Raw genomic sequence first — 25,425 nt, forward strand, 5'->3', positions numbered from 1 at the left:
GAAATTTAAAAAGGTAAAAAGCAGGGACATGAAGTTAAAGTGTAGGATCCTTCTTTTTTTTCCACTTGTTAGGTTATACAATCAGTGTTAAGCTGTCATCAGTTTAAAATAATGGGTTATAAGATACTATTTGCAAGCCTTGTGGCTATCTGAAATAAAAACATACAACAGATTTTAAAAAAAGATACAAAACAAGAAGTTAAAACATATCACCAGAGAAAATCACTTTCACTATCAGAAGACAGAAAGAATAAATGAAAAATGAGAAGACCATAAAACCACCAGAAAACAAATGACAAAAGCAGGAGTAAGTGCTTATTTATAAATAACAACATTAAAAGTAAATGGAATAAACTTTCTAACCAAGAGACATAGGGTAGCTGAATGAATAAAAAGCAACTTTCAATAATCTGTTTCCTAAGAAACCCCACAACATTTTATTTATAAAGACACAAATAGACTAAAAATAAAGCGATAGAAAAAAACATCCCATGTAAATGGAAACCAAAAAAGAGTGAAAGCAGCTATATTTACATCAGACAAAATAGATTTAAAGACAAAAACTATAAAAGGGGATGAAGGTTACTATATAATAATAAAAAAGTAAATTCAGCATAAGGATGTAATGATTGCAAATATATATATATATATATATATATATATATATATATATATATATATACACACACACACACACACACCGCACTGGAGAACCCAGATATATAAAACAAATATTATTAGCGCCAAAGTGAGAGATGAACCCCAATACAATAATAGCTGGATACTTCAACACCTCAATTTCAACAGTAGACAGTAAATCATTAAAGAAACATCAGATTTAAACTGTTCTATAGACCAAATGAACCTAATAGATATTTACAGACATTTTATCCAGTTGCTCTAGAATACACTTTTCTCCTATGCATATAGGTTATTCTCAAGAATAGATTATATAATAGGTAACAAAACAAGTCTTGTAACATTCAAAGAAATAGAAAAATTATTAAGTATTTTCTCTGACCAAAATGGAATAAAACCACATATTAATAATGAGAAGAATTTTAGAAACTATACAAACACAGGGAAATAAAAAATATGCTTCTAAATAATCAGTGTGTCAATAAAGAGATTAAGACAAAAATTAAATTTCTTGTAATAAACAATAATGGAAATACGACGGATCTAAACTTACGAAACACAGTGAAAGTAGTATCGACAGTGAAGTTTACAGGTATAAGTTTCAACATCAAAAAATGGAAAAAATTTCAAATAAACAACCTGATGATGCATTATAAACATCTAGAAAAGCAAGAGTAAACTAAACCCAAAGCCACTAGAAAAGAATACATAATAAAGATCAGAGGAGAAATAAATACAATTGAAATTAAAAATACAAAAGATCAATGAAATAACAAATCAGTATTTATAAAAGACAAACAAAGTTGACAAACCTTTAGCCAGACTAAGAAAAAAAGAGAAGAAAGAAATACATAAGCTCAGAGATTAAAAAGGAGACATTACAACTAATGCTGCAGAATTCAAAGGCTCGGGTTGGAAAACCTAGAAGAAATATATTTCTAGACACATACAACTTGCCAATATTGAACCATGAAGAAATTCAAAACAAAAACAGATCAATAACAAGTAATAAGATTGAAGCCATGTTATGTGTGGAAAATGAGAGAGGGGAGAAGAAAAGGCACACGCAATACTTTTAAGGGTAAACAGCCCTTATCCCAAGTGCATGGCAATACAGATATAATAAGCAAATCATATAATAAGCAAATTAATATAATAAGCAAATTGCAATGAGAAGGGGAGAAGGGAAAAGATATGTGTGTGTGTATATATATATATATATATATATATATACATACACATAAATATATATATTTACACTCACCATACTATGGAGGATTTACCACCAGACTGGGAAAAGCAACAGCCTGGGCTTCAGAGTCGGCCACTTGTCAGTGCACAGACAAGGAGAAGTCTCATGAAGCTTCGGCACATTCTGGGACCCTCACTCTTTTCGTAACAAGTTGCTTGGCATGAGGCCCAGTCACAAGGACTCTTCAAATCTGGGCTCATGGGACACAAAAAGGTCAACTGTTTTTGTGATTGTCTATTGTTTTTCAATAACTAACATATAGGATTAGATTGAAATAGAGATGTTTGTGTCCATATCAGTTGAATTCAAATTTAATATTCAACTTTTCCTTCACATTCAGCTTCAATTTGATACTCAATTGTAGGAAAATACACTTAGAGGCACAAGAGGAAGACATAGTTATACTACAGAATTAATAAAAACCATATCCACCGTGGCTTTGCAAGGAGAGTAATATTGTGAGAATTATCAGGAATATACACATAATATTCAGTATGCAGCAAGGCACAGATCCGTCCTTGGGCTGTGGTAAGCATACCTAATGTCATTCGATTTAGCAACACAACAGTAGGCAGCTGAGCAAATTCATCTGATAACAACGTATCCAGTGCTACCATCATTAAAAGCTTTTTCTCCATGTAAGCTTAATATTTTAATTTGTTAATGAAGCAGGATTGTACTGGCGGCAGGGGAGAATACTATAATAGGGTAGCATCGCCAGGGAGTCCAGCACATTTGCAATCAGCGATGTATGTAAGCATATAAATTAATGGGGAGGGAAATATTACCCCGGATGGTAAATGAAATTAATGGCCACACCCAAGCACATCTTTCCATCCAATGCAGGGGCAGGTATCATCATCCATAGGATCCGCATACCCAGAGGTCACCCCAGGGGACAGCGATAGAGTTACTGTAATTACAGTGTACTAATGTGTTATTAAAGTAGGAAAGAGATTGTGTTTTTTGGGGGGCAAGGTTGTTGATTTGGAGTATGTGTTGACAATTATCTGGTGGAAGAAACCCTAGAGTACCATAGGAAGAATAATTTAAAGCCTTTAGAAAAAGTGGGGGCTATATCAGATCTGTCCATCACACAGCAGGTTCTCAGTATATACCATTCAAGGCATATTGGGCAGGATACCAAGGCTTTCGACACAAGGTGAGAGTGGGGTTCACCTTTTGTTTAAGATGGGCAAAGATAGATTGCTTGGTTTGGTCAAAGGAAGCCCAGGATGGATTGCAAGTGCTGTCATGGCCCCATTGGTAGTGACATAGCCATCCAGAAATGTTGGCAGGGATGACTCTCCAAAGTAGTCCATTTCCTGTGGCCTCTGGCAATTCGATGCATAGCCTGCATTGACCACAGATGGCTTCTGTTGCAGCGGTGGCTACCCAATTAATGAATTCATTGTCAACCTCAGACATGATTACCCAGGTACTGCTCACTAGCAGACAGTTTATTCTGCTACAATGCCTCCCATTGCAAGGTTTGAACCTTTTGTCATCTATTCATCTCCATTCCAGTTTGCAGTTACACTGAAAATTTTGACCTGTTCATCTGCCAGCTATTAAATAGTCAGACTGTGGAGGATTCATCACCAGACCGGGAAGAAACAGCCTGGGCTTCAGAGTTGGTCACTGCACTCACCAGCCTATAGAGGATTCACCACCAGACTGGGAAGCAACAACCTGGGCTCCAGAGTCTGCCACTCCTCCATGCACAGATGAAGAGGGATCTCATGAAGCTTTCACACGGTTTGGGACCCTGGCTCTTTTTGTAACAAGTTGCTTGGCATGAGGCTTAGTCACGGGCCCTAGGGGACTGGCTCAAAGAAAACATAAAGGTCAAGTTGTTTTTGCGATTGTCTATTGTTTTTCAATAACTAACTTATAGGAATAGATTGAAATAGAGATTTCTCTAAACTAGTGCTGGATGAGAGCCTCAAGGGATTCACACAACCTGTTCCAAGACTTAGTGGCCATTGATTGTGTCCATGTTCAATTGAGTTCAAATTTAATATTTAACTTTTCCTCCACAAGCCATAATAAAAATTCTCTCAGCAAAGAAAAACCTGGAACTCAATGGGTTCACTGCTAAATGTTACCAAACACTTAAAGTAAAATGAATACTAATCCCACTTAAACGATTCCAAAATATACAGTAAGAGAAAATGTTTCTAAACTCATTCTATGAGGCTAGTATTACCTTGATGGCAAAACCAAGGAAACATCCAAAGACAAATGAACAAACAAGCAAACAAAAAAAAAATACAGGCCAATATCTCTGATAAATAGTAATGTAAAAATTATTAACAAAATATTAGTAAACCAAATTCAACAAAACATTGTAAACGTCATTGATCATTGTTATAGAAGGTAGAAAAATAATATTCTGGTAGATAGATAGGGTGAAGAGATTTTGCAGCAGAAAACTTTCCTTCTAACAAAAAGCAGTTCAGAAATTGTTTCCATTCTAACCACATGCCGTTCATAGAAACCACTTCTCTTCTAACAGACAGCAGCCTGGAAGATTCAGCTGTAGAACACAGATAAGCAACTTGTGCAAAGTAGGAGGTTACCATATAATCATCAGACTTCACAGACATGTAATGGGCCCCAGGAAAAACAGTGGGCATTAATAAGCACATTCATTCCTTCTTTCTTAGGCACACTAACAATGAAAAGTATACAACACTGATAAAAGAAATTTATGACAACACACACAAACACACACACACAAGATACTCTGTGTTTATGGATTGGAAAAATCAATATTGTTAAAATGTCCATGCTACACAAAGCAACCTACGGATTCAATGCAATTTCCATAAAAATACTAATAATATTCTCCCACAAATAGAAAGAACATTCTAAAAAACAGTCCTAAATTTATACACAATCACAAAAGACCTAGAATAGCCAAAGCTATCCTCAGCAAAAAGAATAAAACTGTAAGGATTCAATTACCTAACATGAAATTATACTACAGATCTATAGTAACCAAAACAGCATAGAGCTGGCCTAAAATACACATATACACAGACGAATGGAACAGAGTAGATAACCTAGGTCCAAGAAAATACATTAAGAAGAAAAATCTCTTTAATAAACAGTGCTGGTAAAACTGGATATCCATATGCTGAAGAATAAAACTAGACTCCTATCTTTTGCTACATGCAAAAATCAACTCAAAATCGGTTAAATATTTAAATGTAAGACCACAAACTACAACACTTCTGAAAGAAAACATTGGAAAACCTCTAAAAAACCTTGGATTAGGTGAAGAGTTTTTGAGTAATACCTTACAAGCACAGGCAACCAAAGCAAAATGGAAAATTGGGATCACAGTGAGTTAAAAAACTTTCACATAGCACAGCAGAGAAAACAATCAACAAAGTGAAACAACAATCCACAGAATGAAAGTGTTTTCAAACTACCTACCTGAAAATGGATTTATAACCAAAATATAGAAGAAGCTCAAATAACTTACAGAAAAAAATCTAATAATCTTATTTAAAAAATAGGCAAAATATCTAAATAGACATTTCTCACTAGAAGACATACAAATGGCAAATAGGTATACGAAAAGATGATCAACACCATCAATCATCAGAGAAATGCAAATCAAGACTACAATGAGATATTATCTCATTTCAGTTAACATAGCTTTCATATGAAAAGCAATAACAAATGTTGACAGGCATGTTGAGAAAAGGGAACCCTCATACACTGTTGGTGGGAATGTAAACTGGTAGAACCACTATGGAGAACAGCTTGAAGTTTCCTCGGAAAACTAAAAATAGAGGTACTATATAATCCAGCAATTTCACTGTTAGGTATGTACCCAAATGAGAAAAATCTGGGTATCTCTGTATTAAAGTGATAGCTGCATTCCTGTGTTTATTGCAGCACTATTCACAGTAGCCAAGATTTGGAAGTAACATAAGTGTTCATCAACAGGTGAATAAACAAAAAAGTGGTACATATACACAATGTGGTATTATTCAGCCATAAAAATGAATGAGATTCTGACATTTGCAACAACATGGGTTAAACTGAAGGCCATTATATTAAGTGAAATAAACCAGGTGTAGAAAGACAAACTTCACATGTTCTCACTTACTGAAGCTAAAAATTAAAACAGTAGAATGAATGGAGATAGAAAGTAGAATGATGGTCTCCAGAGGCTGAGAAAGGTAGTAGATAGTTGTGGGGTGTGGGGAGTAGGAATGGTTAATGGGTATAAAAATATACTTAGAAACAATGAATCAGTTCTAGTATTTGATAATGTATCAACACGATTGTAGCCAATAATAATTTAACTGTGCAAACAGAAACACTATAATTGGGCTATTTGAAATACAAAAAATAAATACTTGAGGTGATGAGTACCACATTAACTCTCATGTAATTATTATATATTGTATGCCTGTACCAAAATATTCCATATACTTTATAAGATATACACCTACTATGCAAGAACAAATATTAGAAGTTAAAATTAAAAATTAGGATATACTTCAAGATAACAAATTCTATTACTAGAGATGAAGACAGATTATAATTACAAGGGTAAATTTATGAGAAAATAAATTATTAACATATATGAATGTAACAAAAAGGCACAGAAATAGGTAATTTAAGGAGAAGGAAGAAATAAGTAATTTAACAATAATTGTTGCAGGCTTTACTTCCCACTTATGCTATTGGGTAGAAAAACTAGAAAGAAGAGAAACAAGGACATAGGAGACACGAATACCATTATAAGCCAAATAAAACTAGCAGATATATGCAGAACTCTCCACCCAAAATCAGAATATATATTCTTTCCAAATGCACATGGAACATTCTCTAGAATACACAATATACTGCATTATAAAACAAACATCAATAAAATTGAAAAATTGAAATGATACAGTGACGATCTTCTAACCACAAAAGAGAAAATTAGGGACCAAAACAGGCAAGAAATTTGGGCAATCCAAACATGTGAACATTAAATGACACATTCCTAAGTAACTAATGAATAAAAAAAATTATAAATTGTGTCAGAAAAGATTTTAAGATAAATAGAAATTTAGACAAAACATAAATTTTATAGGACTTAGTGAAAGCTGAGCTCTGAGGGAAACAGCAGAATTACTTTATAAAAATCAAGAAAATCTTAAATCAATATGTTTATCAAAGCATTTAAATGAAAATAAACTACCCAGTTCACCAGGGTCAAAGACTATCAGTGGGGTCAAAAGAGAGTCATGCTGAAAATCGCTAGAAGGAAATACTAGGAAATAACACACTGATAATTAGGATTGTGATAGTAGTCCTGGAAGTCTAGAAGAAAATGGGGATGCTCTGAGCTAGACAGATGCTCAGGAAAGACCCTGAAATCCCTAAGCTCTCATCTCTGTTTGTCCTTTAAACTATGTATGAGCAGAAAGTATAGGCACAAGCAGAGTTAGAACTTTATGGCTGATTGGTAACGACACACCCCAACACACACATACAGATTCCAGATAAAATGATTAAAAGATTTATATTTTGAGAAGGCTAAAATGCCTAGAGTCTTGCTGTCCAATTAAGGTTTAATGAAACTATGTTGCAAATTTGCATTGCTCAATTGTAAACTAGTAAAACTCGATTTTGCCATTTGAAGCCTCTGATAAATAAAAGTCAGCATCTACCTTGAGATGCTTTTTGTGATTTTGGAGTTATGGCCACCATGACACTACTATTAGTTACACTAATTTGTAAGTCAGCTATGAGCTTGCTACAGAGCTCCTGGCAAACTGAATTCTGACCCCTATCAGAGCTCTTTAGCTTCATCTCTCTGTTTTGAGATGGGTCAATTTGAACTCTATGAAAGACATCAGAAGGCCAGCTGGTAAATAGAAATAACATGTTCTAGAAGGAAATTAGACTGAAATAGAAACAGCTCTAAAGTAAAAATTAAAATTTATTTTTGTTGGAAATTTTATGCCACCCTCCACTATCTAAAACAAAGCTTCTGAATCTATGGAAATCCCCAATTCACTGAGTATTTCCGAAATGTCTGTTCCTGGTTCACTAATGGGCCAGGGAAGATGACACCTCATGGTGTTCACTGGGCTGCTATGGGTGTTTGATCTTATTGTCAGCCAATGAAGAACCTGAATCAGGGGTAGTTACTCCACTCGATTGTCAGAACTGAGAGTTTTGGGTCATTGCCCACATTCTACGTATTTAGTCTTCCACATACTGTCTAATTAGTAACATCTTCCTTGGGGCTTCAGATAGAAATTTATCTCAGCTGCTGATCTAATTGTCAGGCCACTCGTTTAGAAGTTCACAATTAGGGTTATGTCTCTGAAGAGATGGACAACAATCAAGCCTAAATCCATGTCACTGCAGAGGTCGTCACTGCATGCCAGGTTGGTGGCTCTTGGTGAAAGTTGATCTATGTGTCCCATGGTTGGGGATGTCCCAGACCATTTCTGACAAATGACTGCCTTAGACTTTTGACTTATTACTTGAAGTATTGGTGACTACTGTTGATACCTTCAGGATAAGGAACAGCTTACTTCAGTCACACCACGTGTTCCTTGAAGCTAATCCACGTCACCTTTCAGGTTTTTGAGATCACTTAACTTACGACAATTTTTTTTTTTTGGCTTTTATCACCAAATCTATTAAAATGAGTCAACAGTCTAATTTTAACTTTTCTTCCTTTGGGTGGTCCACACATGTTGGCTAGGTAATGTGTTGATTAAATGAGGTTGTTTCCCAAAATTGATCATCTCCTGTTGACTGCCTCGAAGATATAGATAACATTGTAATTGAGTAGAAGCCAATAATATGACCCCAGGTTTTTAAGAGAAAAAAATTTATATTGAAACATGACTCTCAAGCCCAAATCTGTCTCCCTGTGTTGGTCTTATGGTAATAACATTATTAGAAAAGACTTAGGGGGTGAATTCTGAGATTAGTAGATGATTGGTAGAAGGAAAGAGAAAGTCAGGAAAGTTTTTAGGCCAGAGGACTGATCTCTTCTTGCCTCTTCATGGATCTCATGTGCAAACTGAGGGGGAGTTGTGATGATACATGTAGTGAAAATTCAGGGTGTGACCTCAGCAAGGTCCTTCTTCAGAAACAACATTCGGTCACATTGATTCCATAAATGTAACCCAATTTGTTTATCTCATAAATGGAGGGAGTTTCAGCATTTTGGCAAGTTGAGTTTTTTTTTCTTATCTGTTATTCCGCAAACTCAAGAATTTCTGTTATGTACTGTTTTGTTTTGTGTTGTTTTTCTCTCTCTTCAGAACAGTCTCAAAATGATTGGAGCTATAGAAATCTATTTTCCAAATTTGAGGTTCCACACTGACATTCCTGGGCAAGAAGTGTTTTCCCCTAACTGCAAGCCCCAGCCAGCTTGGTTTGTATGTGCTCTGAGTAGCAGCCAAGTCAAAAGTGGGGTTATGGAACTTCAGCTTAGTTCTAATTGTGTTTTGTATAAACATTATTGCCTCAATTACAACTGGCTCTACTACATAAAATGTCTAGAATAAAATAGGAGGGGACCAGAATAAACTTATAATTATAGGTATTGAAACGGATCAAACTAATTCTGAGAATAGAGATGGGAAGCAAGAATCTGAAACCACACACGGTCTTTGAGCTGAGCCAAGGTGGTCGATTTGAGCGCAGTCACCCAGCAGCCGCCAATCCCACTTAGTCTCCTGTGGAAGCCCAGGCCCACCTCACAGCTTTCTCCCTTTGTCTCATAACTATGTCCACCAATGAGAATGCTAATAGACTAGCTGCCCATCTTAATGGATTCAAGAACAAGGGAAAAGATAGTACAGAAATGAGGCATCACAGAATAGAAGTCAATGTGGACCTGGGGAAAGCTAAGAAGGATGACCAGATGCTAAAGGGGAGAAATGTAAGTTCATTTCCTAATGATGCTACTTCTCTGCTGCAGGAAAACTGCAACAATCAGAGCATTGTAAATTGGTCTGTTGATGACATTGTGAAAGGTATGAATAGCAACAACGTGGAAAATCAGCTCCGAGCTACTCAAGCTACCAGGAAACTACTTTCTACAGAAAAACAGTTCCTGCATAGACAACATAATCCAGGCTTGTTTGATTCCAAAATTTGTGTTCTTCTTGGGCAGAACTGATTGTAGTCCCATTAGTTTGAATCTGCTTGGGCACGCACTAACATTGCTTCTGGGACATCAGAACAAACCAAGGCTGTGGTAGATGGATGGCATCTCCCCATGTTCACATTAATGAACAATCTGTATGCATTCTAGGAAACATTGCAGGTGATGGCTCAGTGTTCTGAGACTTGGTTATTTGTTGTTTAATTGCATTTTGGGTTTCGGGGTAAATGTGCAGAACATGTAGGATTGTTGCACAGGTACACACATGGCAGTGTGATTTGCTGCCTTCCTCCCCACCGCCTACATCTGATATTTCTCCCCATGCTATCCCTCCCCAACTCCCCACCCCATATTGTCCCTCCCCTATTTCCCCCCTACAGACCCCAGTGTGTGATTCTCCCCTCCCAGTTTCCATGTGTTCTCATTGTTCAACACACACCTATGAATGAGAACATGTGGTGTTTGATTTTCTATTCTTGTGTCAGTTTGTTGAGAATAATGGTTTCCAGGTTCATCCATGTCCCTACAAAGGACAGGAACTCATCATTTTTTATGGCTGCATAGTACTCCATGGTGTATATGTGCCACATTTTCCCTGTCCAGTCTATCATTGATGGGCATTTGGGTTGGTTCCAGGTATTTGCTATTGTAAACTGTGCTGCAATGAACATTTGTGTGCATGTGTCCTTATAGTAGAACGATTTATAATGCTTTGGATATATACACAGTAATGGGATTGCTGGGTCAAATAGACTTTCTATTTCTAGGCCATTTAGGAAATGCCACACTATCTTCCACAATGGTTGAACTAATTTACACTCCCACAAAGAGTGTAAAAGTGTTGCTATTTCTCTACATCCTCTCCAGCATCTGTTGTCTCCAGATTTTCTAATGATCACAATTCAAACTGGCGTGAGATGGGATCTCAATGTAGCTTTGATTTGCATTTCTCTAATGACCAGTGATGATGAACATTTTTTCATATGTTTGTTGTCTCATATATGTCTTATTTTTTAAAGTGTCTGTTCATATCCTTCACCCACTTTTGAATGGACTTGCTTGTTTTTTCCTTGTAAACCTGTTTTAGTTCTTTGTAGATTCTGGATATTAGCACTTTGTCAGATGGGTAGATTGCAAAAATTTTTTCCCATTCTGTTGGTTGCTGAATCACTCTAATGACGGTTTCTTTTGCTGTGCAGAAGCTCTGGAGTTTGATTAGGTCCCATTTGTCTATTTTGGCTTTGTTGCCAATGCTTTTGCTGTTTTGGTCATGAAGTCCTTGCCTATGCTTATGTCCTGAATGGATTTGCCTAGATTTTCTTCTAGGGCTTTTATGGTGTTAGGTCTTATGTTTAAGTCTTTAATCCATCTGGAGTTAATTTTAGTGTAAGGTGTCAGGAAGGGGTCCAGTTTCTGCTTTCTGCACATGGCTAGCCAGTTTTCCCAGCACCATTTATTAAACAGGGAATCCTTTCCCCATTGCTTGTTTTTGTCAGGTTTGTCAAAGATCAGATAGTTGTAGACGTGTGGTGTTGCCTCCAAGGACTCTGTTCTGTTCCATTGGTCTATATTTCTGTTTTGGTACCAGTACCATGCTGTTTTGATTACTGTAGCCTTGTAGTATAGTTTGAAGTCTAGTAGTGTGATGCCTCCAGCTTTGTTCTTTTTGCTTAGAATTGACTTGGCTATGCGGGCTCTCTTTTGGTTCCATATGAAGTTTAAGGTGTTTTTTTCCAGTTCTGTGAAGAAGGTCATTGGTAGCTTGATGGGGATAGCATTGAATCTGTAAATTACTTTGGGCAGTATGGCCATTTTCATGATATTGATTATTCCTAACTATGAGCATGGAATGTTTCTCCATCTGTTTGTGTCCTCTCTTATTTCATTGAGCAGTGGTTTGTAGTTCCCCTTGAAGAGGTCCTTTACATCCTTTGTTAGTTGTATTTCTAGGTATTTTATTCTCTTTGTAGCAATTGTGAATGGCAGTTCATTCTTGATTTGTTCTCTTTAAGTCTGTTTTTGGTGTATAGGAATGCTTGTGAGTATTGCACATTGATTTTGTATCCTGAGACTTTGCTGAAGTTGCTTAACATTTTCAGGAGATGTTGGGCTCAGACAATGGGGTCTTCTAAATACACAATCATCTCATTTGCAAATAGAGACAATTTGACTTCCTCCTTTCCTAATTCAATACTCTTTATTCCTTTTTCTTGCCTGATTGCTCTGGCTAGAACTTCCAACAATATATTGAATAGGAGTGGTGAGAGAAGTCATCCTTTTCTAGTGCCAGATTTCAAAGGAAATGCTTCCAATTTTTGCCCATTCAGTATGATATTGGCTGTTGGTTTGTCATAAACAGCTTTTGTTATTTTGAGATACATTCAATGAATACCTAGTTTATTGAGGGTTTTTAGCATAAAGGGCTGTTGAATTTTGTCAAAGGCTTTCTCTGCATCTGTTGAGATAATCATGTGGTTTTTTTTATTTGGTTCTGTTTATGTGGTAAATAACGTTTACAGACTTGTGTATGTTGAACCAGCCTTGCATCCCCAGGATGAAGCCTACTTGATCATGGTGGATAAGCTTTTTGATGTGCCATTGCAATCGGCTTGCCAGTATTTTATTGAAGATTTTTGCATCTATGTTCATCATGGATATTGGCCTGAAGTTTTCTTCTCTTGCAGAGTCTCTGTCAGGTTTTGGTATTAGGATGATGTTGGTCTCATAAAATGATTTGGGAAGGATTTCCTCTTTTTGTATTGTTTGGAAAAGTTTCAGAAGGAATGATACCAGCTCTTCCTTGTATGTCTGGTGAAACTCGGCTGTGAACCCATCTAGACCTGGGTTTTTATTGAGTGGTAGGCTCTTAATTTCTGCCTCAATTTCTGCCCTTGTTATTAGTCTGTTCAGGGTTTTGACTTCTTCCTGGTTTAGACTTGGGAGGATGCAAGTGTCCAGGAATTTATCCATTTTTTCCTGGTTTACTGGTTTATGTGCATAGAGTTGTTTGTGATAATCTCCGATGATGGTTTGTATTTCTGTGGAATCTCTGGTGATATCCCCTTTATCTTTTTTTGTTGTGTCTATTTGATAATTCTCTCTTTTCTTTATTAATCTGGCTAGTGATCTGTGTATTTTGTTGATCTTTTCGAAAAACCAACTCCTGGATTTACTGATTTTTTGAAGGTTTTTTTTTTGTGTGTCTCTATCTTCTTCAGTTATGCTCTGATCTTAGTTATTTCTTGTCTTCTGCTAGGTTTTGAGTGTTTTTGATCTTGCACTTCTAGGTCTTTCAATTTTGACAATAGGGTGTTGATTTTAGATGTTTCCTTGCTTCTCATGTGGGCATTTAATGCTATATACTTTCCTTTAGACACTGCTTTAGATGTGTCCCAGAGATTCTGGTATGTTGTGTCTTTGTTCTCATTGGTTTCGAAGAACATCCTTATTTCTGCCTTCATTTCATTGTTTATCCAGTCATCATTCAAGAGCAAGTTGTTCAGTTTCCAGGAAGCTGTGCAGTTCTGAGTTAGTTTCCGAATTCTGAATTCCATCTTGATTGCACTGTGGTCTGAGAGACTGTTTTGATATTCGTTCTTTTGCATTTGCTGAGGAGTGATATACTTCCAATTTTTTGGTCAATTTTAGAGTAGGTGTGATGTGGTGCTGAGAAAAATGTATATTCTGTGGATTTGGGGTGGAGAGTTCTGTAAATGTCTATTAGGTTTGCTTTGTCCAGGTAGGAGTTCAAGTCCTGGATATCCTTGCTAATTTTCTGTCTCATTGATCTCTCTAATATTGACAATGGGGCATTAAAGTCTCCCACTATTATTGAGTAGGAGTCTAAGTCTCTTTGTAGGTCATTAAGAACTTGCTTTATGTAGCTGGGTGCTCCTGGATTGGGTGCATATATATTTAGAATCATTAGCTCTTCTTGTTGCATTGATCTTTATACCATTATGTAATGTCCTTCTTTGTCTCTTTGGATCTTTGTTCGTTTAAAGCCTATTTTATCAGAGATGAGAATTGCAAGTCCTGCTTTTTTTTTTGCTATCCATTTGTTTAATAAATCTTCCTCCATTCCTTTATTATGAGCCTTTGTGTATCCTTGCATGAGGGATGGGTTTTCTGCATACAGCACACCAATGGATTTTAGCTCTTTATTCAATTTGCCAATCCGTGTCTTTTGATTGGGGCGTTTAGCCCATTTACATTTAGGGTTAATATTGTTATGTTTGAGTTTGATCCTGCCATTTTGATGCTAGCTGCTTGTTTTGCACATTAGTTGATGCAGTTTCTTTATTGTGTTGATGCTCTTTACCGTGTGGTATGTTTTTGGAGTGGCTGGTACTGGTTGTTCTTTACCTCGTTTAGTGCTTCCTTCAGGAGCTCTTGTAAAGCAGGCCTGGTGGTGATGAAATCTCTGAGTAATTGCTTGTTCATAAAGGATTTTATTTCTCCTTCACTTATGAAGCTTAGTTTCGTTGGATATGAAATTCTGGGTTGAAAGTTCTTTTCTTTAAGGATGTTGAATATTGGCCCCCACTCTCTTCTTGCTTGTAGGGTTTCTGCTGAGAGATGTCCTGTGAGTCTTATGGCTTCCCTTTGTGGGTAACCCGACTTTTCTCTCTGGCTGCCCTTAGCATGTTTTCCTTCATTTCAGCCTTGGTGAATCTGATGATTATGTGTTTTGGGGTTGCTCTTCTTGAGAAATATCCTTGTGGTGTTCTCTGTAATTCCTGGAGTTGACTATTGGCCTGCCTTGCTAGGTTGGGGAAGTTTTCCGGGATAATATCCTGAAGAGTACTTTCCAGCTTGGATTCATTCTCTCCGTCACATTCAGGTACACCTATCAAACATAGATTAGATCTTTTCAAGTAGTCCCATATTTCTTGGAGACTTTGTTCATTCCTTTTTGCCCTTTTTTCTCTAATCTTTTTTTTTTTAGATTTTTTATTGCATTTTAGGTTTTGGGGTACATGTGAAGAACATGAAAGATTGTTGCATAGGTACACACGTGGCAGTGTGATTTGCTGCCTTCCTCCCCATCACTGACATCTGGCATTTCTCCCCATGCAATCTCTCCCCAACTCCCCACTCCCCACTGTCCCTCCCCTATTTCCCCCCAACAGACACCAGTGTGTAGTGCTCCCCTCCCTGTGTCCATGTGTTCTCATTGTTCAACACCCGCGTATGAGTGAGAACATGTGGCATTTGATTTTCTGCTCTTGTGTCAGTTTGCTGAGAATGATGGTTTCCAGGTTCATCCATGTCCCTACAAAGGACAGGAACTCATCATTTTTGATGGCTGAATAGTATTCCATGGCGTATATGTGCCACATTTTCCCTGTCCAGTCTATCATCTATGGGCATTTGGGTTGGTTCCAGGTCTTTGCAATTGTAAACAGTGCTGCAATGAACATTTGTGTGCACGTGTCCTTATAGTAGAATGATTTACAATCCTCAGGATATATAACCAGCAATGGAATTGCTGGGTCAAATGGAATTTCTATTTCTAGGTACTGGAGGAATAGCCACACTGTCTTCCACAGTGGTTGAACTAATTTACACTCCCACCAACAGTGCAAAAGTGTTCCTATTTCTCCACATCCTCTCCAGCATCTGTTGTCTCCAGATTTTTTAATGACTGCCATTCTGACTGGCGTGAGGTGGTATCTCAATGCAGTTTTTATTTGCATTTCTTTGATTACTCGTGATGATGAGCATTTTTGCATATGTTTGTTGGCCTCATGTATGTCTTCTTTTGTAAAGTATCTGTTCATATCCTTTGCCCACTTTTGAATGGGCATGTTTGTTTTTTTCTTGTAAACCTCTTTTAGTTCTTTGTAAATTCTGGATATCAGCCCTTTGTCAGATGAGAAAACTGCAAAAATTTTTTCCCATTCTGTTTGTTGCCGATTCACTCTAATGACTGTTTCTTTTGCTGTGCAGAAGCTGTGGAGTTTGATTAGGTCCCATTTGTCTATTTTGGCTTTGTTGCCAATGCTTTTGGTGTTTTGGTCATGAAGTCCTTGCCTATGCCTATGTCGTGAATGGTTTTGCCTAGATTTTCTTCTAGGGCTTTTATGGTGTTAGGTCTTATGTTTAAGTCTTTAATCCATCTGGAGTTAATTTTAGTGTAAGGTGTCAGGAAGGGGTCCAGTTTCTGCTTTCTGCACATGGCTAGCCAGTTTTCCCAACAACATTTATTAAACAGGGAATCCCTTTCCCATTTCGTGTTTTTGTCAGGTTTGTCAAAGTCAGATTGTTGTAGATATGTTGTGTTGTCTCTGTGGCCTCTGTTCTGTTCCATTGTTCTATATCTCTGTTTTGGTACCAGTACCAATGCTGTTTTGAATATTGTAGCCTTATAGTACAGTTTGAAGTCTGATGCCTCCTGTTTTGTTCTTTTTGCTTAGAATTGACTTGGCTATGTGGGCTCTCTTTTGGTTCCATATGAAGTTTAAGGTGTTTTTTTTCCAGTTCTGTGAAGAAGGTCATTGGTAGCTTTATGGGGATAGCATTGAATCTGTAAATTACTTTGGGCAGTATGGCCATTTTCACGATATTGATTATTCCTAACTATGAGCATGGAATGTTTCTCCATCTGTTTCTGTCCTCTCTTATTTCTTTGAGCAGTGGCTTGTAGTTCTCCTTGAAGAGATCCTTTAACTTCCTTGTTAGTTGTATTCCTAGGTATTTTATTCTCTTTGTGGCAATCGTGAATGGCAGTTCATTCTTGATTTGGCTCTCTTTAAGTCTGTTATTGGTGTATAGGAATGCTTGTGATTTTTGCACATTGATTTTGTATCCTGAGACTTTGCTGAAGTTGCTTATCAGTTTCAGGAGATTTTGGGCTGAGATGATGGGGTCTTGTAGATATACAATCATGTCATCTGCAAATAGAGACAATTTGACTTCCTCCTTTCCTATTTGAATACGCTTTATTTCTTTTCCTTGCCTGATTGCTCTGGCTAGAACTTCCAATACTATATTGAATAGGAGTGGTGAGAGAGGGCATCCTTGTCTGGTGATACATTTCAAAGGGAATGCTTCCAGTTTTGGCCCATTCAGTATCATATTGACTGTTGGTTTGTCATAAATAGCTTTTATTATTTTGAGATACATTCCATCAATACCTAGTTTATTGAGGGTTTTTAGCATAAAGGGCTGTTGATTTTGTCAAAGACTTTCTCTGCATCAATTGAGATAATCATGTGGTTTTTGTCTTTGGTTCTGTTTATGTGGTGAATTACGTTTATAGACTTGCATATGTTGAACCAGCCTTGCATCCCCGGGATGAAGCCTACTTGATCATGGTGGATAAGCTTTTTGATGTGCTGTAGCAATTGGCTTGCCAGTATTTTATTGAAGATTTTTGCATCTATGTTCATCATGGATATTGGCCCGAAGCTTTCTTTTCTTGTTGAGTCTCTGCCAGGTTTTGGTATCAGGATGATGTTGGTCTCATAAAATGCTTTGGGAAGGATTCTCTCTTTTTGGATTATTTGGAATAGTTTTAGAAGGAATGGTACCAGCTCCTCTTTGTATGTCTGGTAGAATTCGGCTGTGAACCCACCTGGACCTGGGCTTTTTTTGGTGATAGGCTCAACTTCTGACCTTGTTATGGGTCTGTTCAGGGTTTCAGCTTCTTCCTGGTTTAGGCTTGGGAGGAGGCAAGTGTCCAGGAATTTATCCATTTCTTCCAGGTTTACTAGTTTATGCACATAGAGTTGTTTGTAATAATCTCTGATGATGGTTTGAATTTCTGTGGAATCTGTGGTGATATCCTCTTTGTCGTTTTTTATTACATCAATTTGGTTATTCTCTCTTTTCTTTTTTATTATTCTGGCTATTGTTGTCTATTCTATTGATCATTTTGAAAAACCAGCCCCTGGATTTATTGATTTTTTGAAGGGTTTTTTGTTTCTCTAGCTCTTTCAGTTCTGCTCTGATCTTAGGTATTTCTTGTCTTCTGCTAGACTTTGAGTTTTTTTGATTGTGCTCCTCTAGCTCTTTCAATTTTGATGATTGTCAATTTTAGTTCTCTCCTTGCTTCTCATGTGGGCACTGATTGCTGTATATTTTCCTGTAGAGACTGCTTTAAATGTGTCCCAGAGATTCTGGTATGTTGTGTCTTCATTCTCATTGGTTTCAAAGAACATCTTTATTTCTGCCTTCATTTCATTGTTTATCCAGTCAACATTCAAGAGCAAGTTGTTCAGTTTCCGTGAACCTGTGTGGTTCTGGGTTAGTTTTTGAATTCTGAGTTCTAACTTGATTGCACTGTGGTCTGAGAGACTGTTTGTTATGATTTCCTTTCTTTTGCATTTGCTGAGTAGTGATTTACTCCCAATTATATGGTCAATTTTAGAGTAGGTGTGATGTGGTGCTGAGAAGAATGTATATTCTGTGGATTTGGGGTGGAGAGTTCTGTAAGTATCTATTAGGTTTGCTTGGTCCAGGTCTGAGCTCAAGTCCTGGATATCCTTGTTAATTTTCTGTCTGGTTGATCTGTCTAATATTGACAATGGGGTGTTAAAGTCTCCCACTATTATTGTGTGGGAGTCTAAGTCTCTTTGTAGGTCATTAAGAACTTGCCTAATGTATCTGGGTGCTCCTGTATTGGGTGCGTATATATTTAGGATCGTTAACTCTTCTTGTTGCATTGATCCTTTTACCATTATGCAATGTCCTTCTTTGTCTCTTTTGATCTTTGTTGCTTTAAAGTTTATTGTGTCAGAGATGAGAATTGCAACTCCTGCTTTTTTTTTGCTCTCCATTTGCTTGGTAAATCTTCCTCCATCCCTTTATTTTGAGCCATTGTATATCCTTGCATGTACAATGGGTTTCCTGGATACAGCACACCAATGGGTTTTGGCTTTTTATGCAATGTGCCAGTTTATGTCTTTTGATTGGGGCATTTAGTCCATTTACATTTAGGGTTAATATTGTTATGTGTGAAGTTGATACTGCCATTTTGGTGTTAGCTGGCTGTTTTGCCCATTATTTCATGCGGATTCTTCATTGTGTTGATTCTCTTTACTGTTTGGCATGTTTTTGGAGTGGCTAGTACTGGTTGTTCCTTTCTACGTATAGAGCCTCTTTCAGAAGGTCTTGTAAAGCAGGCCTGGTGGTGACGAAATTTCTGAGTACTTGCTTGTTTGCAAAGAATTTTATTTTTCCTTCACTTCTGAAGCTTAGTTTGTCTGGATATGATATTCTGGGTTGAAAGTTCTTTTATTTAAGGATGTTGAATATTGGCCCCCACTCTCTTCTGGCTGGTAGGGTTTCTGCTGAGAAATCTGCTGTGAGTCTGATGCGCTTCCCTTTGTGGGTAATCCGACCTTTCTCTCTGGTTGCCCTTAGCAGTTTCCTCTTCATTTCAACCCTGGTGAATCTGACGATTATGTGCCTTGAGGTTGCTCTTCTTGAGGAATATCTTTGTGGTGTTCTCTGTGTTTCCTGGACTTGAATATTGGCCTTCATTGCTAGGTTGGGGAAGTTTTCCTGGATAATATCCTGAAGAGTATTTTCCAGCTTGGTTTCATTCTCTTCTTCGCATTCAGGTACACCTATCAAACATAGATTTGGTCTTTTCACATAATCCCACATTTCTTGGAGACTTTGTTCATTCCTTTTTCCCCTTTTTTCTCTAATCATGCCTTCTCGTTTTATTTTATTGAGTTGATCTTTGAACTCTGATATCCTTTGTTCTGCTTGGTCAATTCGGCTGTTGAAACTTGTGCATGCTTCCCGAAGTTCTCGTGTTGTGTTTTTCAGCTCCATCAATTCACTTATATTCCTTTCTGTTTTGTCCATTCTCGTTAGCATTTTGTCAAATCTTTTTTCAACATTCTTAGTTTCTATGCATTGGGTTAGAACATGTTCTTTTAGCTCACAGAAGTTTCTTACTTTCCACCTTCTGAAGCCTGATTCAGTCATTTCATCACACTCATTCTCCATCCAACCTTGTTCCCTTGCTGGTGAGGAGTTGTGACCCCTTTTAGGAGGAGAGGTGTTCTGGTTTCAGGTGTTTTCATCCTTTTTGTGCTGGCTCCTTCCCAGGTTTATGGATTTATCTACCTGTCATCTTTGTAGTTGCTGACTTTCAGATTGGGTCTCTGAGTGGACGTTCTGTATGTTGATAAAGTTATTTCTGTTTCTTAGTTTTCCTTCTAACAGTCTGGCCCCTCTGCTATAGGACTGCTGAGGTCCACTCCAGGCCCTGCTTGCCTGAGGATTCCCTGCAGCAGCTGCAGAATAGTAAGGGTTGCTACCAGTTTCTTCTTCTGCTATCTTTGTCCCAGAAGGATACCCGCCAAACGTCAGTCTAATCTCTCCTTTATGAGGTGGCTCTTTGGATATACAGGGGTCAGGGAGCTGCTTGAGGAGACAGTCTGACCTTTATAGGAGCTCAAGTGCTGAGCTGTGAGCTCCGTTGTTCATTCAGAGCTGCTGGGCAGGTTCGTTTAGGTCTGTTGCAGCTGAACTTATAAGCTGCTTTTTGTTCCCAGGTGCTCTGTCCCAGGGAGTTAGGGCTTTATTTATGAGTTTCCATTGTGTTGCTGCCTTTTTTTTCTTTTTCAGGGCTGCCCTGCCCAGCAAGGAGGCAGCCTAGTCACTGTCTGCCTGCAGAGGCTTTGCTGAGCTGTTGTGGGCTCTGCCCAGCTGTCGTGTGGACTTCCCTGTAGTCCTGTTTATATGGGTGTACTTAGAACTGCCTCGGCAATGGTGGCCCACCTCTGTATTGGCAGACTCTCTCTGTAATGGCAGGTTGCCTTGGCAATGGCGGGTTGCCTTGGCAATGGCAGGCAGCCTCAGCAATGGCAGGTTGCCTTGGCAACGGCAGGCTGCCTTAGCAATGGTGGAATGCCTCTGTATCGGTGGATTGCCTTGGTAATGATGGACGCCCCTCCCTCACAGAGCTGGACCATCCCAGGTTCAGCTGCACTTGCTGTGAAGCTCTCAATCCATAGAGTTTCTGAATGCTGTCCTTTTATGGGGGTGGGGCCAGCCGAGCCTGATCACCTGGCTCCCTGCCTCAGAGCCTTCTTTTTTATCTTTCTTAGTTGAACAGTCGACTCTCTCTGGTGTTCCAGTCACCTGTTGAAGAGGCTCCAGGATCTGTTTGATTTCCTGTGAGGTGACTCACTGCACTGGCTTAAACAGTGGCACTGAGATTCACGGCACTTTTTTTTGCCCAGGAATCTCCTGGCCTGGCTCCCTGTTCAGATCCCTCTTTAATCAGATGAATGAGCGACTTCCCAGCGTTCCAATCACCAGCCAAAAGCGCACCCGGAGCAGTGTATTTTGTACGGAGAACTGCCGGCTGGGACAAAGCAGCCGCACTGACCAAAAGAACCGTGCCGGACAGAACAGCCATGCTGGCGACCCGTCCTCCACCTGGGAATCTCCTGGTCCCTGGGCAATAAAAATGTGGCGTCCCCTCACCCTCTGCCCTTTCACTGGGAGCTGCAACTCCGAGCTGTTCCTAAATGGCCATCTTTGATCTTCCCCCCCTTTTTTCTCTAATCTTGCCTTCTTGTTTTATTTCATTGAGTTGATCTTCAACCTCTCATATCCTTTCTTCTGCTTGGTCAATTCAGCTGTTGAAACTTGTGTATGCTTCACGAAGTTCTTGTGTTGTGTTTTTTAGCTACATCAATTCACTTATATTCCTCTCTAAGCTGTTTATTCTAGTCAGCATTTCATCAAACCTTTTTTCATGATTCTTAGCTTCTTTGCATTGGGTTAGAACATGTTCTTTTAGCTCACAGAAGTTTCTTATTACCCACTTTCTGAAGTCTGTTTCTGTCAGTTCATCAGACTCATTCTCCATACAGTCTTGCTCCCTTGCTGGTGAGAAGTCGTGATCCCTTGGAGGAGGAGAGGCGTTCTGGTTTTGGGTGTTTTCATCTTTTTTGCACTGGTTTCTTCCCATCTTTGTGGATTTATCTACCTGTCGTCTTTGTAGTTGTTGAGTTTCAGATTGTGTCTCTGAGGGGACGTCCAGTTTGTTGATGATGAACTTATTCCTTTCTGTTTCTTAATTTTCCTTTTAACATTCAGGCCCCTCTGCTGTAGGACTGCTGAGGTCCACTCCAGGCCCTGCTTGCCTGGGGATAACCTGCAGTGGCTGCAGAACAGTAAGGGTTGCTGCAAGTTTCTTCTTCTACTATCTTTGTCCCGGAAGGATACCAACCAGATGTCAGTCTGAGCTCTCCTTTATGAGGTGACTCTTTGGATATACAGGGGTCAGGGAGCTGCTTGAGGAGACAGTTTGTCCTTTATAGGAGCTCAAGTGCTGAGCTGTGAACTCCATTGTTATTCAGAGCAGCTGGGCAGGTACATTTAAGTCCGCTGCAGCAGAACTCATAAACGTCTTTTTTTCCCCCAGGGGCTCTGTCCTGGGAGTTAGGGCTTTATTTATAAGTTTCTGTCATCCTGCTGCCATTTTTCAGAGCTGCCCTGCCCAGTGAGGAGGCAGCCTAGTCACAATCTGCCTGCAGATGCTTTGCTGAGCTGCTGTGGGCTCCACCCAGCTGCCATGTGAGTGTCCCTACAGTCCTGTTTATATGGGTATAGTTAGAACTGCCTTGGCAATGGTGGTCTACGTCTGTAGTGGTGGACTCTCTGTAACGGTGGACTGCCTTGGGAATGGCAGGCTGCCTCAGCAATGGCTGACTACCTTCATATTGGTGGACTGCCTCAGTAATGGTGGATGCCCCTCCCCCACAGAGCTGGACTTTCCCAGGTTCAGCTGTGCTTGCTATGAAACTCCCAGGTGTCCCAGTCACCTGTTGAAGTGGCACCAGGATCTGTGTGATTTCCCGTGTGGTGACCCACTGCATTGGCTGAAACAGCTGTGTGGAGATTTATGGCATTTTTTTTTTTTGGCCTGGAAATCTCCTGGCCTGGCTCCCGGTTTCAGTCCCTTTTTTATCAGTTGAATGGGTGACTCTGTCTCCCTGGAGCTCCAATCACCAGCTAAAATGGTGCCTGGACCCATGTATTTTGTGCGGAGACCTGCCACGCTGGACAAATTAGCCATACTGGCGACCTGTGGGACTCCTTCACCTGGGAATCTCCTGATCTGTGGGCAATAAAAGTCCACCTGGGAATGCGGTGTTCACTCAACCTCTGTGCTTTCACTGGGAGCTGTAATCATGAGCTGCTCCTAATTGGCCATGATGGATCCATCTCTCAAGACTTGGTTATTAAGTACAGTGCAACTGATCCACTGTTGGCTCTTCTTGCAGTTCCTGATATGTCACCTTTAGCATGTGGTTTCTTACATAAGCTTACCTGGACACTTTCAAATTATTACTGCAACAAGAATCCTGCACCCCCATTAGATGCTGTCTAGCAGATTCTTTCTACCTTAGTTCAGCTCATGTATCATGATGATCCAGAAGTATTAGCAGATACCTGCCAGGCTATTTCCTACCTTACTGATGGTCCAAATTAACAAATTAATATGGTTGTGAAAACAGGAGCTCTGCCCCAACTTCTGAAGTTTTAGGAACTTCTGAATTGCCAATTGTGACTCCTGCACTAAGAGCCATAGGGAATATTGTCACTGGTACAGACGAACAGATTCAAGTTGTGATCGATGCAGGAGCACTCGTTTTCTTTCTCAGCCTGCTTACCAACCCCAAAACTAACATTCAGAAGGAAGCTAATTGGATAATGTCAAACATCACAGCTGGCCATCAGGACCAGATACAGCAAGTTGTGAATCATGGATGACTCCCATTCCTTGTCAGTGTTCTCTCTAAGCAGGTTTTAAGACACAAAAGGAAGTTGTATGGACTGTGATCAACTATAGCAGTGGTGGAAAAGTTGAACAGATTGTATACCTCATTCATTGAGACATAATAGAACTGTTGATGAACCTCTTAACTGCAAAATATACCAGGTTATCCTGGATGCCATTTCAAATATCTTTCAGGCTGCTGAGAAACTAGGTGAAACAGATAAACTTAGTATAATGATTGAAGAATGTGGAGGCTTAGACAAAATTGAAGCTGTTCAAAACCATGAAAATGAGTCTGTGTATAAAGCTTCATTAAACTTAATTGAGAAGTTTAACTTCTCTGTAGAGGAAGAGGAAGATCAAAATGTGCCAGAAACTGCCTCTGAAGGCTATACCTTCCAAGTTCAGCATGGAACTCCTGGGACCTTTAACTTTTGGATCATGTAGCTGAGGCATAAATTTGTTGTGTAGTATGTTTGGTATTTTGTCCTCTTGTTTCTCTACAAAAATATCTCTTTCTAAATGTGGTTCGTTATTGTAATACTTTTTACACTGAAACTATACTTGAACAGTTCCAACTATACATACTGTATGAAGCTTGTCCTCTGGCTAGGTTTCTTATTTCTATGTGGAATTTCATATCTTTCAGCCTCCTGTAAATAAACATTAAAATCCACCCTTTACTTCACCATGCCAATGTACTGCTTTCTAATTTGGGATCTTTAATATTGCAAGTGAAGGATAACCCATCCAAACTGATGTGATTAACCAGAGACAGTCCTGCTTGCAGTTTTTACAGAAGTATGCATAAAATTTTCCAGAAACCCTCAAAAAAAAAATCTGAAACCTGGGGAGTGAAAGACATAGACCTCAGGTGCTATGGGAAATAGGTAGTCTTGAATAGCTTCTTTTCTTTCTGAATTACTGGCACACACCAGTAGAGTCTGGCAATAATTTTGGGATACGATGAGAGTAGGATTAAATAGACCAAATGGAAGGGCAATGACGGGTTTTATTTTCTCCGTCTGGTCCCCCTATTACCCTAAAGAATCCTTTGGTTCAGGTGCAGTGGCTTATGCCTGTAATCCCAGAACTTTGGGAGGCCGAGATAGGTGGATCACAAGGTCAGGAGATCGAGACCATCCTGACTAACATAGAGAAACCCCATCTCTACTAAAAATACAAAATTAGCCAGGAGTGGGGACATATGTCTGTAATCCCAGCTACTCATGAGGCTGAGGCAGGAGAATTGCTTGAACCCATAAGGCAGAGGTTGCAGTGAGCAGGGATCATGCCACTGCTCTCCAGCCTGGGTGACAGAGCAAAACTCCTTCTCAAAAAAAAAAATTAAAAATAAAATAACTAAAAAGAATCCTTGGGAATTATCCCAACCCTTTGCAATGTAGACACAGAATTCTAGTGAGGAGCATCCTTTCTCAGTACCCAGCTGTCTGAGGCCACAGTTGGGTTGCTTCAGGTGATTGAAAAACTTGCTTTTTTACTAAAAAGACTTAATGCCCCATGGTTTAGATTAAGCTGGATTTATGAAATTTTGAATTCATCTTTTATTTTCTCTGTGAGCAGGGGATCCTCCTGATTTTCTACACCTAGACATGAATCTATATT

General features: G+C 39.0%; 1 pseudogene; it reads left to right on the forward strand.

The window, feature by feature from the left end:
- Positions 1–9,659: 9,659 nt before the first annotated feature.
- On the forward strand, positions 9,660–24,246 carry LOC116559061 (annotated as a pseudogene).
- The last annotated feature ends 1,179 nt before the right edge of the window (positions 24,247–25,425 follow it).

Source organism: Sapajus apella, unplaced genomic scaffold (genome assembly GCF_009761245.1).
Source record: "Sapajus apella isolate SASKATOON/1434 unplaced genomic scaffold, GSC_monkey_1.0 scaffold22, whole genome shotgun sequence".
In the NCBI taxonomy this organism is placed as follows: Eukaryota; Metazoa; Chordata; class Mammalia; order Primates; family Cebidae; genus Sapajus; species Sapajus apella.